This window comes from Sus scrofa, chromosome 2, assembly GCF_054392235.1.
Source record: "Sus scrofa isolate SSC_HxYL_T2T_F1_AM1 chromosome 2, Sscrofa_HxYL_maternal_Yorkshire_Landrace_v2.0, whole genome shotgun sequence".
Lineage (NCBI taxonomy): Eukaryota > Metazoa > Chordata > Mammalia > Artiodactyla > Suidae > Sus > Sus scrofa.
The window spans coordinates 118,836,972-118,853,748 of record NC_139384.1 but is presented as its reverse complement, the minus strand read 5'-3'; the positions used below and the strand labels follow the sequence as shown (position 1 = coordinate 118,853,748).

The 16,777-nt window shown below is 35.8% G+C and overlaps 1 long non-coding RNA gene and 1 pseudogene across 3 annotated transcripts in view; one reads left to right on the top strand and one right to left on the bottom strand.

Moving 5' to 3' along the window:
- The window catches only part of LOC146405659 (uncharacterized), a 117,209-nt gene that overhangs the window by 40,037 nt on the left and 60,395 nt on the right, over nucleotides 1-16,777 (bottom strand). The window lies entirely within an intron of this gene.
- Nucleotides 464-587, top strand: LOC146405661 (U2 spliceosomal RNA; annotated as a pseudogene).

The following is a 16,777-nucleotide window of genomic DNA, read 5'->3' as shown; positions in this document are numbered from 1 at the left end:
AAAAAGCCTGAGTATATCTTTAAAGCTTGGATTTCTTTTTTTCTTTTCTTTTTTTTCTTTCTATGGCCATACCTGCAGCACATGGCAATTCCTGGGCTAGGGGTCAAATCAGAGCTGCAGCTGTGGCCTACACAACAGGCAGAGCAACACTGGATTCAAGCCACATCTGTGACCTACACTACAGCTTGCAACAACACTGGATCCTTAACCTACTGAGCAAGGCCAGGGATTGAACCTGCATCCTCAGAGAGACAGCATCAGGTTCTTAACCCACTGAGCCACAACAAAACTCCAAACAAAGCTTGGATTTCAATGGACTGTAGGGTTAGGTATCTCTGATTACTAAGGTGATAAGATGAAAACATGAGTATGAGTATGTCATAAGAAAGGCAAATGACTAGAGGAAATGTAGTGTGTGCATAAGAAGAGAGAGAGAGAGTGAGACAGAAAAAGAGAGAGGAAGATCGCTTCTCGGCCTTTTGGCTAAGATCAAGTGTAGTATCTATTCTTATCAGTTTAATATCTGATACGTAAAAACAAAAAAAAAATTAAAAATTTTAGAAAAAAGAGAGAGGAAGAGACACTAACTGAATATTTAAAAATGATAATACCATAACAGAATGCCATGAAATTCATTTAGCATCTTAAACTCTAAAAATTGTACCACTTGAGCACAACAGGAAACTTTTTCTTTTTCAAGTAAATACTCTCTGTGAAAAGAGTTATCATTATTGTTAGATATTTACTGTGTGCCAATAATGTTACCCAGGGAAGTGCACAAACTACACCCAGTGGGCTTAAAAACGGTATGAAATACATTTGTATTATTCATAACATCACAATATAAACAATTACTCTTAGTTATTGATAAATATATTTCTATTCCACACACAGATATATGCATGTTTCAGCAATTACAGGCATATCTTTGTTTTATTGAGACTTGTGGATATTGCATTTTTTGCATTGAAAGTTTATGGCAACCCTGTTGTTGAGCAAGTCCATCAGTGTTATTTTTCTAACAGCATTCCTTACTTTGTGTCTTTGTGTCACATCTCAGTAATTCTTACAATATTTTGAACTTTTTCATTGTTAATTATATTATTATTAATTATTATATTTGTTATGGTGATCTATGATAAGTGATCTATAATGTTACTATTGCAAAGAGATTACAACCCACTGAAGAATCAAACGATGGTTAGCATATTTTAGCAATAAAGTATTTTTAATTATATGTATTTTTTTCAGACAAAGTGCTATTGCACACTTAACAGACTACAGCAGAGTGTAAATATAACTTTTATATGTACTGAGAAACCAAAAAAAAATTTATGCAACTTGCTTTATGTGATATTCCCTTTACTGTGGTGGTCTGGAACCGAATCCACAATATCTCTGAGGGATGCCTGTACTTATAAATAATTCAAGCTAATTCTCCGAAGATTTAATCCATGTTGAAATGCATCCTTTAAAAAGCTGATGGCACACTTTATAAAAAAGAGCTTAGTAAAGAAGGGTCATATTTAAAAGATGTGCATATTAAGCTACATTTCTCTTTCACACATTATTTCTGCATTTTCAAATTTGAATAATAAGCATGATATTTTTAACAAGATAATTTTCATTTTCTTTGCATATAATAAAAATGTCAGAATCCTTAACTTTTCATGTCTACACAATGGATTACAAGGCTATAAAAATGTATTCAATATAAAGGTTTTCATGAGGTTAATAATAAAATGACTAGGAGAAATGAAAATGAGATCAGAAACCAAAAGAACCAGGTTCTAGACCAGGCTCTCCCACATACTAGTTATGTGACCTTGATCCAATTAAAGAATATCAAATCTATGGCTTCCATTAGCCCAAATCCCAACTGATTAGAGCTGACCTGGAAGGTGAAATTTATCCATCCCTGAGCTAGTAAGTTAACTGCTCTGAATGTTGTATTCTGAACTGTAAATAAAGAAAGTTGGCTTCTGGGTTACTCTGCAACCCTAAGACTCTCAGGTAACAAAAAAGCCAGTCAGAGATCTAATATCTGTTAAAAGCACTGTTCCTATTAAATCTGTGAGACTCCTTTAGCCTCCCTTTCTCCATTTTTTTGAAGCAAAAATGCTTAATTTGTCATGTGCTATCGTATTATTAATTAACAGAAGAATACCATTTTGTAATATAACCAACATAACAGGGGAAATGGACATGAGCCACATTTTTGGTAATCTGAGTATTCCAGGGCCAGTTAGAATGTTAACTAAGATGATTTAAATGCTCCTTATGAAACGAATCTGATCTCTAATATTATCAAATGTCCTACAAAGACCTCTACCACTTGAGCTTAATGATTAGCACTTTCTAGGGTATCTTCTCATCAGAGGAATTTCAGGTAACAGGAGAGCCATGGAGAAGAACAGACAAGCAGTTATGAGTCTGTATCTAAAAATAAACTGAAAAAGTCAATAAACCATGATGATAGGTGGCCCAACAATACATTTCAGTGGTGATGTGTATAAAGTACTGAGATTCAGTATTGTGACAGATGAAGCCACAAGCCAGCAGATATTGTAGTCCTTCAACAGAAAGATCTAGCCAAATGATAGAAACCTTCTCACTCTAATGCCTTGAAACTTCCTGCAGTAAAAGATGAAAGAACACATACAAAAATTACATTCTCTTACATAAGAAAACAGGAATACAGATATAAATAATTCTGGACAGAGGTAATATTCAAAACATTTAACAACTGGTTACTACACGAACTGATCAATCAGAATGAATGCCGGCCATGGAACTATGACAGTCACACCAGTGCCTGATGGCTACACATGAGGCCTGGTTATAGACAGGAAATATTTACCTAGTGGACAGAAAGAAATCTATATATGTTGTTAGATAAGTAGAATATTGACCTGGTATAATGGCAAGGCCCAGAAAGAGGGACTAAGTAATCCTTTCTAGATTCTGAGATTTCTAAAGTTAATACACATATGAACAACCTGTATACATTTGAATCAAAGATAAAGTATATTCAAAATTATTTCTCACAAGTACAATTTTCTAAAAACAAAAGGTTCCTATATGCTAATTTTTGGCTTGTTAATTTAAAGACTGCATATTAAAGATCCAAAAGGAGCAGTTTATATGAATATATTCTCAAAACCTAGCTATTTTAATTGTTAATTATAACCATTTCCAGCTTAGTTTTTTAAAAATGAAATACATAAAGATTAGCCTTAAGTGGAGTACCTGGAAGGTGTTTTGCATACCTACGACTTTTAGTCATATTTGGAGCACCCAAAATCTTATCACAAGGATCAAATCTTTACATTAGTAATAACTTATTGAGAGCTTAGCATATGCTTTGAAGTGTTATATCTCTCTTTGAGACTTTTTTTTTTGGCTGTGGCCAGGGCATGCAGAAATTCCTGGGTCAGGGACTCAACCCATGCCACAGCAGTAACCACAGCCATAGCAGTGACAACACCAGATCCTTAACCTGCTGAGCCACAAGAGAACTCCTAAGAGTGCTTTTTATAGTGACCTTCAAAAGATACTGTGATTTATATTTTATATTCCACTGGAATCCTATCTGTAAAAAGGTATGCTTCATGAAAACAGAATTGGGATATTTCAAATTTATAGAAATTTTCTAAAAGTAATATTTACTTAAAATGTTCATTAGGAATTCCCTGGTGTTACAATGGGTTAAGTATCTGTCATTGTCATTGCTGTGGCTCATATTAGGATATAATTAAAAATAAAATGTAGTAAGAATATTAGAACATGATAAGTAAAGTGTCATAAAACAAGTTTACTAAAATTTTATCTTCTTTTATTCTCCAAAGATCATAGTATATCAACATCCCTATATTATCATTCTGGGAAATTAACAGCTTGCTTGTTGAAAGAGGATAGAATAGAGAAGGACAGTATTCCTCTCATAATAAATTCCAACCAAACTGCCTCAGAACATTTTTAATTATCAACTGAAATATTTAAACTGAAAATATTCCTTAGCACACGTTTCTTTTTAAAGTAGTAAAAATTGAAGTTTCCATTGTGGCTCAGTGGCAGCAAACCCAACTAGTATCCATGAGGATGTGGGTTCAATCCCTGACCCTGCAGAGTGGGTTAAGGATCTGGTGTTGCCGTGAGCTGTGGTGTAGGTCACAGACATGGCTCAAATCCCGTATTGCTGTGGCTGTGGTGTATGCTGGTGGCTCTGATTTGACCCCTACCTTGGGAACTTCCGTATTTGTGGGTGCAGGCCTAGAAAGACTAAAAAAAAAAAAAAAAAGGAATAAAAATTAAGGACATTAAAAGGAAATTTTTTCATGTATGGTTGACTGGCTTAGAAAAGCATCCCTACATCACTGTATTCTAAGTTCAGGTTACTCATTACACTCCTTCAATGATGCCAACATTGAAGAAAAAAGATGAGGAGAAACTAATTTTAAGTATCTCAAGACAGAATAGTTTCTAAGTCTTTGAATTTTCTAATCCACTTTGAATTTTCTAATCCAACAGACAGAAAGAGGCCTACAGTCTGTGTTTTCCATTCCAAGAGTGTGTCAGTTACATGTAAAACCTGTCAAGGAGCATAGGATTACTGGCTAGAACATTCAGAAACAAATTTGTATCCTTAAGGATTGCAGTTCCAACAGAGTGCTAATCCCATTACCTCAGGAAAAAGGCTTGAGGTTGACCCTCTAAATGGATTGTAAGAGGTAGGTAGTAGCTGGTGCATCTCAAAAATGTTCTCTAGAGAAGGCACTAGCAGTTCATAGTACCCTCAAAGGTTTTTTCCTTTCAAAATTTAAAAAAAAATGTACATTTATACAGTCATAAACCCCTCTTGTTCTATACTTAACCTGCCAACAAAACAATTTAAATTATTAATTATTGCAAACTATAAACAGTGAAAGGATTTTGGATGTCCATCCCTGCCAAGTCCCTTATATCAGAAAGCTAAGACATTACATACAGCGTGGACATTATTCTTATTATTCATTAGGAATAGGATTTTTTAATTCTATGTAAAAACTTAGTTTAAAAGTTATTTAATTTATAGGAAAATGTATGTAGGACCAAGTTTTCAAGTAAAAATAAACACCTATTTGGGTACCTTTAATTAACTTTAAACAAAATAAAATTTCATATTATTTTAAGTCTCTAGATAACACTAAATACATTTCAGAGATTAAGTAAAAATAAGTGGTAATAGCAATTAACATTTTTTTGACTTCTTAATCTATAGCAATCAGTTTACAAACATTGTACACTTATCCTCATTTTAAGTTGTGGAAAATAAGACTTTATTGGGTTAGGTAATTTATCCAAAATTATAATGTCAGAAAATGGTAGTCAGAACTCAAATCCAGATTTTACAAGGCACAAATAAGTTTCATAAACAAGCTTACATATGTTTCATAATACTCTACTGCTAGAAAGCAGTATTATTCTCATAGATACTTCTACCATCTGTGGTGAAATTGACACTTAAAGAGGTTCCCTGACTTGTTCACAGCCTGTTCTGGAGCTTGAACTAGTGCTTCATAACTCCACATTAAATGGTCTTTCCAGCACAGCTTGCTGACATTTAACTCTGGTATTTGATATTTGATCTCAAATCAAATGTCAAAACAGGCAAACAATAAATGGTCAGGTTCTTATGAAGACTGTTGTTGATTCTCGTCTAAGTATGTTCTTCTGAACTATTAATAAATAATATGTTTGATTTGGGTAATATTTAATTTCCCACCCAAAGCTCAGATCTAAAATTTGCAATGTTGAAGGAAAGATGGCTTTATTACAGAATCTAAAACCACCTGTATCTAGGACGATTCACTATCCAAAATTTCTTCTCCAGGAGTTTGATTTTGAAAATAAAATTATTAGTCTTTTAATTCATATATTTGAAAAGGGCCCCAATTAGATTCTTTTTTGTTTACTTATACAAGAGGCTAACATGTTACAGGTCAGGACCCTGTGGAGTTGCTATAGAGCACCAATGCTCAGGCAGAAAAGGCAATTCCTCTCCAGCTGCTGAGATCTCCTGGATCTTTCTTATTTAGAAGACCCTCACAGATCTATCATTAAATTGGGATCAATATCAGTAGTGGATGATTTCCTATTTCCTTACCGTGCAGCATCCTGCAGGGTCTTCTGAAGTCAAATAGGCATCTGGACATGGGTTTTTAGATCTAGCAACAATATGCTAACTACATGGATTATAACCCAAAAATGTTCATTTAGAGAGAGTCCTTATTCCAAAAAGTTTACATTTCTTAATAATAAAAGAGGCCAAAGGAGCTCATGAATTTTTAAGTGAATTATTTCTGCTCTCATAAAACTAATTTGGAAGTGGTATCACCTGTATTTAACATTGCTTTGAAGCCTCATTCTTTACCTTACTGGAAAACAAATGTTTAGCATGCATTAAGCAGGAAGCATAAAAACTGTCATAAATTGAGTGGTTATAATAAGCAAAATAGTAAAAAGCAGAACAGGAAAAGTAACCAGATGCCAGCTATCACAGTTATACATGGTACCAATTAATTATACTAAGCTTTTTAATACTGTAAGTGTTGGTAAAATAAAGTTAAAAACTTGGAGATTCTATATTTGGTGTGAGAGAGTTTAAATATACAATGCCTCTTTATATCAGTGATTATTACAAATGACAACTTCCATTTGTACGGAGAATGAAAAAAATAAAGCAATGGTGCTATAAAGTTTTGATTGGATTCATTATAAAATTCTCTTCTCTATAAGTTTATTAAAATGTTATATGAATAGGAGTTCCCACTGTGGCTTCGTGGGTTGAGAACTCGGCTAATACCCATGAGGATGTGGGTTCAATCCCTGGCCTCACTCAGTGGGTTAAGGATCCAGAGTTGCCGCAAGCTACAGCATAGGTCACTGATGCAGCTCAGATCTCGCATTGCTATGGCTGTGGCATAGGCCAGCAGCTGCAGCTTTGATTCGACCCCTAGTCTGGGAACTTCCAGGTGCAGCCCTAAAAAGGAAAAGCAAAAAAAAATTGAAATGGCCCAGAAAGAATTCAAACCAGCAAAAGTCTAGATGGGCCAACTATGTCAATGGCAATGGGATTCTGTAGAATGTAAGAGCAACATAAATGGGGTAGACACTGACACCTTCCTTTATCTTATGCTTTTTTCCAAGTTTCATTCTTCTTCTTCTTTTTTTTTTTTTTTTTTTGACCACACCCGAGACATACAAAAATTCCCTGGGTAGGCATTGAATCCAAGCAAGACCAGTGACAGTGCTGAATCCTTAACCACTAGGCCACCATGGAATTCTAATACTTCATCTTTTAAGATGAACATCATTCCAACTTCTTCTATCTATTTCCTTTCCTTCAATCTTTATCCTGTTTAAGCAAGACATTTTACTATAATATATTTTAATTATATTATCTTCTAATACTGGTGTCATCAGACACAGGAGATCATGCATTGCCAACCACATTTTTTACTTGTAGACAGAACATAAAAGAACCAGTTTTAATCAACGTCACCTTATTTTGCTATTTGCACCTACAGACGAGTTAGCTTATCACCAGGGTGAAAGGAGGCAGTAAAAATAATAGTATAGGATTTTAAATAAAGATAGGAATTTTAAATGGGAAAGAACAAAGGCAACTTTGTTACAAATCTTTGAAAGTATATTAACACATCTCTCTATAGAAAAGGGATAAGGGAGTTCCCTATTGGCCTAGCGGGTTAAGGATCCAGCATTGTCACTGCTGTGACTCAGCTCAGTGCCATGGCACAGGTCATTGCTATGGTGCAGATTTGATCCCTGACCTGGAAACTACTTCATTCCCTGGGTGTGGCCAAAAAAGGGTTGGGGGGGATGCAGGTTAATTAAATGATTAAACAGAAAAACGTAGCACACTGAAGCTCAAATAAACACTGAAATAAATTCAATGGTTCAATGTAACAAAGGTTTATGAAGTGTTAACTATGTGCCAGGAACTGTCCAGATGTGTAAACTTCACACAGTAACTGCTAGATCTAAAAAAGAAAGATTTTTTTTTAAAAAAAGGGAAGGACAAACAAAAATGTAATTTTTAAAAGACAGAGAAAACTCAAGTAACTTCAAAAGTATTTCATGAAGCAAAAATAGTTAAGGGAAGCAAAGTAAGAGTTTATCACACATACAAAGAGCATCTGGGTTATCTTAGGCCACCTTCCTAAGGCAGCAACTCTGCAGAATATTTAGCCCTTACAAATCACTGTATTGTTTTCTTTGCTGTTTATTTGAATGAAATGTACATCTTAAATGTACAATTCAATGAGTAACCACCATACCAGTAGGCAACTTCTGCTCCAATCAATCCCTACACCTTCATGGGCAATCCCTATTCTTATTTCTTTCCCTATATTTAATGTATACATATTTACACATTATACATATTTCTCATGTCTGCTCAGATAGACTATAAGCTCCTTAACCATCGTAAACTTTTTTTCAGAGTTGGTAGGGACTCTAGAACTTTTAATCCAGCTCCCTCATATTAGCCACAAGAAAATAAGGAACAAGAGAAAGAGGTGAAAAACCTGGGACTGAGACCAGGGAACCCACATTCTCAGGCCTCTGCACTTTCTATCATATTTGCTAGAAAGGGGATTCGCTTTTGCATATCCCATTCAACACCTAGTCCACATGTTCAGAAATCCCTTTTAACTTGAAAAATAAATTAAAGAAGTGAAACTTCTGTCCCACTCAGGAGTACTTTTCCTCATCTTGTCTCTCAGGTGCCCCTTAGCCTTTAGAATAGACACAGGTGGTGTGGCATTGACTGGGGTGAGGTGGAGGGAACTGATGGATGAACAAGTGTCCAAGGAGTCTGAACCAGCAAAGGCAGCTGTGTGCTGGGTGGGTGCCTCTGCATAAACAAACCCTCCCTGCCAGTCTCTCCCAACTAAGTGCCCTTCTCAGCTCCTTCTCTCTTGTTTCAGTTTAATTTCTCATCATGAGGCTGTCTTCTCAGCTTCCTCTGCTCCCCCCTCCTTGGGTTTAATCCAGAATGGTTGGGGATGGGAAGGATGCTTACTGTTTACACTCAGAGCAGTTTTAGGAACTGGGTGAGTTTAAATGGCACTAGAATACAGTCATCTGGGGCCAGTCTGCCCAGAGTAACTCCAAGCCCTATACTGAAATAGCTGAGTTATTTAGGGCAGTTTCCTCATTTGCAAAATAAGGTGAGAATGAAATGAGACAGTACTTCGGAAAGTGTTGGACACACACTAAGTACTCAATAAATGTTGGTTGTTATTATCCAAAGGACACTGAATAAAGGTCCCTGGCGATCCATATCATATATCCACATTATATAATCATAATAAGATGGATGTACGCAAGTGTACACTATATAGAAACTGTTGACACAATAAAATTGGAACGGAAGGAAGAAATGGGTTAGGAAAGAAGACAGCAGGAAAACCTAAGTGAAATGATTTATATCTTCAGGTGGTCAGGGCTCTGCTTAATTTAGGGATCCCTTCTCTAAACTTCTGCAGCACCTTGTTTACGGTACATATCTTAGTCCGTTGTATCCTTCCCTTTAGGTGAATGTAGACTTCTCAGAAAAAAATGTTTATTACATGAACTAAAATGCATTTTAAATAAAGTTAAAACCCTTTTCTTCCTTCTCAAGCCCAATCCTCACCCTAAAAAATTCCAAGCTTGAAGTGATTATATATTTTATTTATTTATTTTTGTCTTTTGAAGGCCGCACTCGTGGCATATGGATGTTTCCAGGCGAGGGGTCCAATCAGAGCTGTAGCCACCAGCCTACACCACAGGTACAGCAATGCCAGATCTGAGCCACATCTGCAACCTACACCACAGTTCATGGCAATGCCAGATCCTTAACCCACTGAGCGAGGCCAGGGATCGGACCGGTAACCTCATGGATTCTCTTCCGCTGTGCCACAATGGGAACTCCGTGATTATATATTTTAAACAAAATGAGAAGCTAATTCAAAGTTTATCTTCAAAGTTTCTTATAATAGATGATGATAAATTTATATACATTCATATTTTCCTTCTTTTCTGTTAGTTTGCCTGCAAAACTCATCCTATTTTTTAGTCCAACTGTGGAGTGATTAGCTTTAAAAATTAATCTTAAAATTCTTGCCAAAGTCCCCAAAATCACTACTGCCCTTTACCATAAGTGTTTCCACAGGAACCATAAGCAATAAGTGCATTCCAAGGTTCTTAAGAAAATCTCTTTCAAACTAGTTCCTTTATTCTTTGATCTAACATTCCAGGAGCCATAGTCTAATTCATTCCGTTTCCCCCATCAGTATTACACCGCATATTTTTCTTGTCAGCAATCATAACTATGCATCTCTTTGGACAGGGAAGTTTTCCATTATTTAATTACATATAGAATTCATGTTATTATGCATAATCATGTGCATTTTTTATAAGTCTAGACCCTATGTTTGCACAAGTATCATACATGCCAAAATGCATTTCTAGGACAATAAAATAATTTTCTTTTTTTTCTTTTCTTTTCTTTTTTTTTTTGCATTTTAGGGCCACATTCATAGCATATGGAGGTTCCCAGGCTAGGGGTCGAATTGGAGCTGTAGCTGCCAGCCTACACCACAGCCACAGCAACACCAGATCCAAGCCACATCTGTGACCTACACCACAGCTCATGGCAATGCCAGATCCTTAACCACTGAGCAAGGCCAGGGATCGAACCCGCAACCTCATGGTTCCTACTTGGATTCGTTTCCACTGAGCCACAAGGGAAGACTCTGTCTTCTTCTTTTTAAAAAGTCATTGTTTTTGTGCTTCTAATGTCTTGAATGTATGTTTTACGTAATAATCAATGCATGTTTTACTTAATAATCAACACAAATTTACTTATTACATCAGAACTGAATGAACCTAAATTTCTATCCAATTTTATTCTGATATTCAAATAAAGTATCATTTATCATAATCCATTTCTACCAGTTATAAACGTTAAAAAATTTTACATCAGCATATTCTTCTAAACTATTTGTGTTGCATTTAGGAGACAGCATGATGAAGTATTTTTATTTGTAGCTAATAGCTAGTGTTTGACCTAATGGTCCAGAACTACAGGACCCTAATTTGAAATAATTTCCAACAACCTTACTGAAAATAAAATGCCCCATCAGCTAAATCTGTTTAGAAACTTTAACTTTTTAAGAAGCAGTAATTTTGTTATGCTCTAAACATGTTAACCAGAAAAGGGGAATAGTGGATTTCAAAAAAATATTTATTAATGAATATTTCATTAAGTTGCAAACCAATTATCATGAAAACCCCTATACATTAATGTAAACTTTCATAAATCATTCGATGGCTTCAGCAAGAGGAATATATTTTATTTAAACTGACTCATGTGATGATCAGGAAATTCCACTGCAACCACTCTCCCTAAGTCAACTGAAAGCAGATGGTGCCGATGTGTTCAGCTGAAAGAAGTGTTGATCACAGAGTATCTGCCAATCAAACACTTGGGAAAGAAACGAGTTCCATCTGTGTTTTAATTACTACAGCAAAACCATCCAGTGTAACTGCCAGAGCTGCACATTTTCTTAGAGTACAAGAGATATAACACGTACTTTCTTTCATAAATAGAAATAGAAATAGCCATATATAGTACTAGCCAGAACAAAAAATAAAGAGTTCTGTCAATTTAGAATAAAATCTAGTGACAATATGGATATCCTCTCAAAAATATTTGTATTTTGCTGTAGCTCTCTGTGTTATACTCTTTCTCTAAGGGAATTCTAGCAAATGAAAGAATTATACACATAAAAGTGAAGATGTGAGATATGAAAAGTAAAATATTTTTCAAATATTTTGGACACGTAAGACTATACTACAAAAATTTAATAAAATGAGAAAATTAACAAATTTATAAATATACAAATTTATATTATTATATTTTTATAATCTCATATTGTATTTTAATATATTTGTTAATACATTCTTATATTCACATTACTATAAACATTTATTTTATTAAAAGAAATACAGAATTTTGGAACTCTTCTAGCAAGGAACATCCTGTTCTATTTCCTCCCAAATGATGTCACATTGTTTCACTGTCATTCTACTTTATTTTTCTAGTTGCTATTATTCTCATAAATTAATTTATTCTGGGACTCACTTTATTTCACTACTATTCAAACAGAAAATGCAAGATTACAAATACAACTTAAAGTTGGCACTTCTACCCTGGAAGTTTCAGGAGCCCTTAATGACTGGGACATGCTAAGTGAGCAGAAAGGAACAGAGGGTGGGATTAAAGGGAAAGTGCTCTCCTTTGTTTTTCCACCCTCTCACCAGCACCAAATATTTGGCATTAAGGATGTGAGGGTAAATTCAGAGAGTCATACCAATCTCAAAGTTTCAGTTATGTTTTGAAATTTGAGAAGAGGTATGAGTACACACAAATATTGATGATGTAAAGATTTCTAAACCCCACATGTGCATCACAACAAAATAAATTCATTCTTCCATTGAGTACTTATTAAGCACTTATATGTTAAGAGTTGGAGTATAAAGATGAATAAAGAGGTCCCTACTGTAAAGGATCTCTGAGTCTAAGTGGCCAACCCCTAACTAACCAAATGCAAAACATCACATATATAATAACATATACGAACAAAGTGCATGATTAGTGGCAGCAAGGAGGGAAGAAATGATCTTGTTGGGACTTGGGGAGACTTCCAGAGGGAGAAGTGGGTTTTCACTGAGACAAATAAGGCAGAAAGGAAAAACATAGCAGACACGGGGCAGCATATGGAAAGGCAAGGATGCCTGACAGTTCATAATGATTCTCATGCTACTTATTTCTTGGGAATGATGACCGATCGCTTCATATGCTACCAAGAGATTATTCAGGACTCAGTCTAAAAAGGGCATATTAAATTTAGCCATTTGATTGTTATTGGTGCCTTTTTACAGAATAATTTCAAGTTGAAGCAGGTAGAAATGAGTGAATGAGAAGTGAAGAAGTAGGTAGCAGTTTGGCAGTGCAAAGAGAGGAGAGGGAAGTGGGGATAGAAAGAAGTAGGAGGGGAAAGGGAAGGGAGAGATGGGAGGGGAACAGGAAGGTGACTGGGAGAGAGCAGGGCTGGAGGAGGCAGATGGGTGACTACCTTGAGGAAAAGATAAGGTGGCAAAAAGGTTTAAGATTTGAGCATGTTGAAGCTCATAGATAGTGAAAAGAGACTGGTGGTTGCCAGGGGTGCGGGGTGGGAGGTAGGCAGAATGAGTATAATGTATCAAAAGGTACAAACTTCTAGTTACAAAAATAATCATGGTGATGTAATGTATAGCATGTGACTTTAGTTCATAATATTGTATTGCACATTTGAAAGTTGCTAAAAGAGTAGATCTTAAAAGATCTCATCACAAGAAAAAACCATTATGGTAACTATGTACGGTGATGGATGTTAACTGTGGTGGTCGTTTCATGATATATACAAATACTGAAACATGTTGTATACCTGAAACTAATATAATGTAATGTGTCAATTACACCTCAGTTTAAAAAAAAAAGATTTGTGCATGTTGACATGTGACAAAAATGGCTATTCACTGACACTGTAGAGGTTTGGATTATTTTTATAATTAATTCAAGAATTATATTTTTATGTTGAATCATCAGAGAAGTTTATATAATCACATAGAAAATGCATATTTTCTCTAAAATAATTCAGTTGATTTTTTTCTTATTCAAATTATCCCCTATATTTAATACTATCTAACTTCTCATAATATTTTTTTTTGTCTTTTGTCTTTTTAGGGCCGCACCTACATCATACGAAGGTTCCCCAGGCTAGGGGTCAAATCTGAGCTGTAGCTGCTGGACTAAGCCACAGCCACAGCAACGCAGGATCTGGGCCACGTCTGCGACCTACACCACGGCTCACAGCAATGCCAGATCCTTAAGCCACCAAGTGAGGTCAGGGATCGAATCCTCATCCTCATGGACACTAGTCAGATTTGTTAATCACTGAGCCACCACAGGAACTCCAACTTCTCATAATTTTAATTGTCACTTCTATCCCCAGAATAAGTAGTGACAGGACAGTCACTGGATGCTGCCTTGGTACTGGTGAAGAGTTGGTCTTGCCTTAAGTCAATTTTCAGATTTACTATGTAATTCTGGTATCAATTCATTATCAGACTCCGACAGGTGTACAGAATTCAGAATTGAGTATATTAGGATAAACACAAAATGTTCTAAAAAACACAAAACTTTAGGAATAGGTCACAGATCATCATTATAACCTTAAAACCACCACCGCTTTATCTCAACCCCGACCCTCAATTAAATGCTATCTCATCCACCTACACAAGATAACCAGATAACCAATAAACTACTGACAGTGAAACTTTTCAATAATAGTTACACTTTTTTTCCTTCTTTAAGTTTTTCAAGACTAGTAACCACATTATTCAATTCCTTTTCCCTGCTCCAACAAATCATGATTATTTTTTAAAGAAAATGTCTTCTCTATATAATTTATTTATTAGAACCAAATTACTAAATTTGGAGTAAAACAAGATACATCATTTCTTTGTTATATTGTTACATTAAAGGATTTTCCCCATATGCAAGTAAATGTGTATAATGATAGATTTATAATTGCGGCCAACATTCCAATTAAATAAAATGATGAAGAGGTAGTTACAATCCACTATAGCAATGGATAAAAGTTCCAGAAAATAATAGATTCTTTACACAGGAGGAAAGGGGAAATTTTAAATTAAGAATAAAAAAGAATCTTGGGGAATGACAGGTGAGTAATGGCAAATTCTTCAACATTCTTAAATCTTGGAAACTAAAAAATGACTCAAAGCTACCAAAAACCAACCCAAGTAAATGATTTTATATTTCACTGAAAGCAATAAGGAAATGTCATACAAGGCTTTATGATTTGCTACACAGACACTCTATCTTGTCAGTTGTTCATGCCAAAGAAGTTTGAGTATTTCTTACTCCTCTTTCTTTCTTACTCCAAACCTTCAGCAGTTCTTCTCCACTTTACCTTAAAAATGCATTCAAAGTCTGACCTCTTATCTCCATTGACCCCGGGTCCCCATCATCTCTTGGCCCGGATCATCTTATTTCCTCCCAACCCATCTCCCCACTTCCATCCTTGGCTTCTTAGCGTCTACTTTCAAAAGTGCAAACAAGGTGAACTTGTGAAAGGCAAGTCAGACCATGTTTCCCCCATGCTCAAACCTCCCAGTGGTCAGCACCCAGGGGCCTTGTACAACGTGGTCATCCTTGCCTGTCTCACCTCATCTCCAGCTACTCTCAGCCTCATTCATCCCACTCCAGATACACCGACCTCCTGATTGTTAATCAAACACACAGCTGCCCCTAAGGCCTGTGCCCTTGCTCTTTTCTATGAGGAAAGCTCTACTTGCAGCCCTCTGCCTGGCTTGTTCTTTCACCTGTCACCTCCTCTAGATCTTCAATCAACTGTAACCTTCTCAGTGCCTCATTCTCTGACCACCCAAACTACAGTTGCAAACCCAACCACAAACACCTTATCACTCCTACCTCTACCTCCCACTTTATTTTGCTACTTAGTGCTAATCATTCTCTAACATTCAATGTACTTTAATAATTTGCTTATTGTCAGTCTGCTCTCACTAGAATGTAAACTCCATGAAGTCAGGGATTTTTGTTTGTACAAATAGCACTTGACATATGCTGAATCACAAAAAGTATCTGTTGGATGAATCAAGTCAGACAGTTTAGAGAGTAGAGAGTTGGTAGTAATACACAAATCTCTTCATTTCCTGTTGGGTGGTTAAGAATTTAGGTAGGTTAACTTTTATGAGTGTTTTCTACAATCCATGCTTTAGGTGAAATATCCTGCAGCAAGCTACCTCTGAGGTAGTCATAACTAAATGAAGACCTGGCACTTATAATCAGAAATAAGAGATAAAGTCAGGGTAATGTTAATAATTAGAATTTATACATAAATAACCAGAAGAAATTGGTGGGATTATCTCTGACACCCACAAATACTGGCCAAGCATTCAAAGCCTCTTTATAAAAGGCTCCTGGAAATCAGTACAGAAAATATTTAAATGAGCAAGGATGTAACATACTTCGTTCGTAAAGACTATATGAAGTCAAAAAATAAAATATCACGGAGTTCCCGTCGTGGCACAGTGGTTAACGAATCCGACTAGGAACCATGAGGTCGAGGGTTCGGTCCCTGCCCTTGCTCAGTGGGTTAATGATCCGGCGTTGCCGTGAGCTGTGGTGTAGGTTGCAGACGCGGCTCGGATCCTGTGTTGCTGTGTCTCTGGCGTAGGCTGGTGGCTACAGCTCCGATTCGACCCCTAGCCTGGGAACCTCCATATGCCGCAGGAGTGGCCCAAGAAATGGCAAAAAAAGACAAAAAATAAATAAATAAATAAAAATTTAAAAAAAAAATCACACCCAAAATAATTTGAATGTATTCTCGACATTCTTTGAAAGCATGACTAAAATAATTCAGTTTGAGTGCCATTGACTGCTACAAATATGACAATCCTAATTAGCATCAAAGAAACTAGAAATTGTCTCTTTCACTAATGTTCCAGGTCATTAGAAGGCCTGAACTTACTTGCAGGTAATTAATATTTCTTCAGTATGCAAATCTAAAGTTGAGTTCATTAGATTTCCATTGGAAAATAATAGTAAAAGCAGTGTCTTCATTCTTTTTTTTTTCTTTTC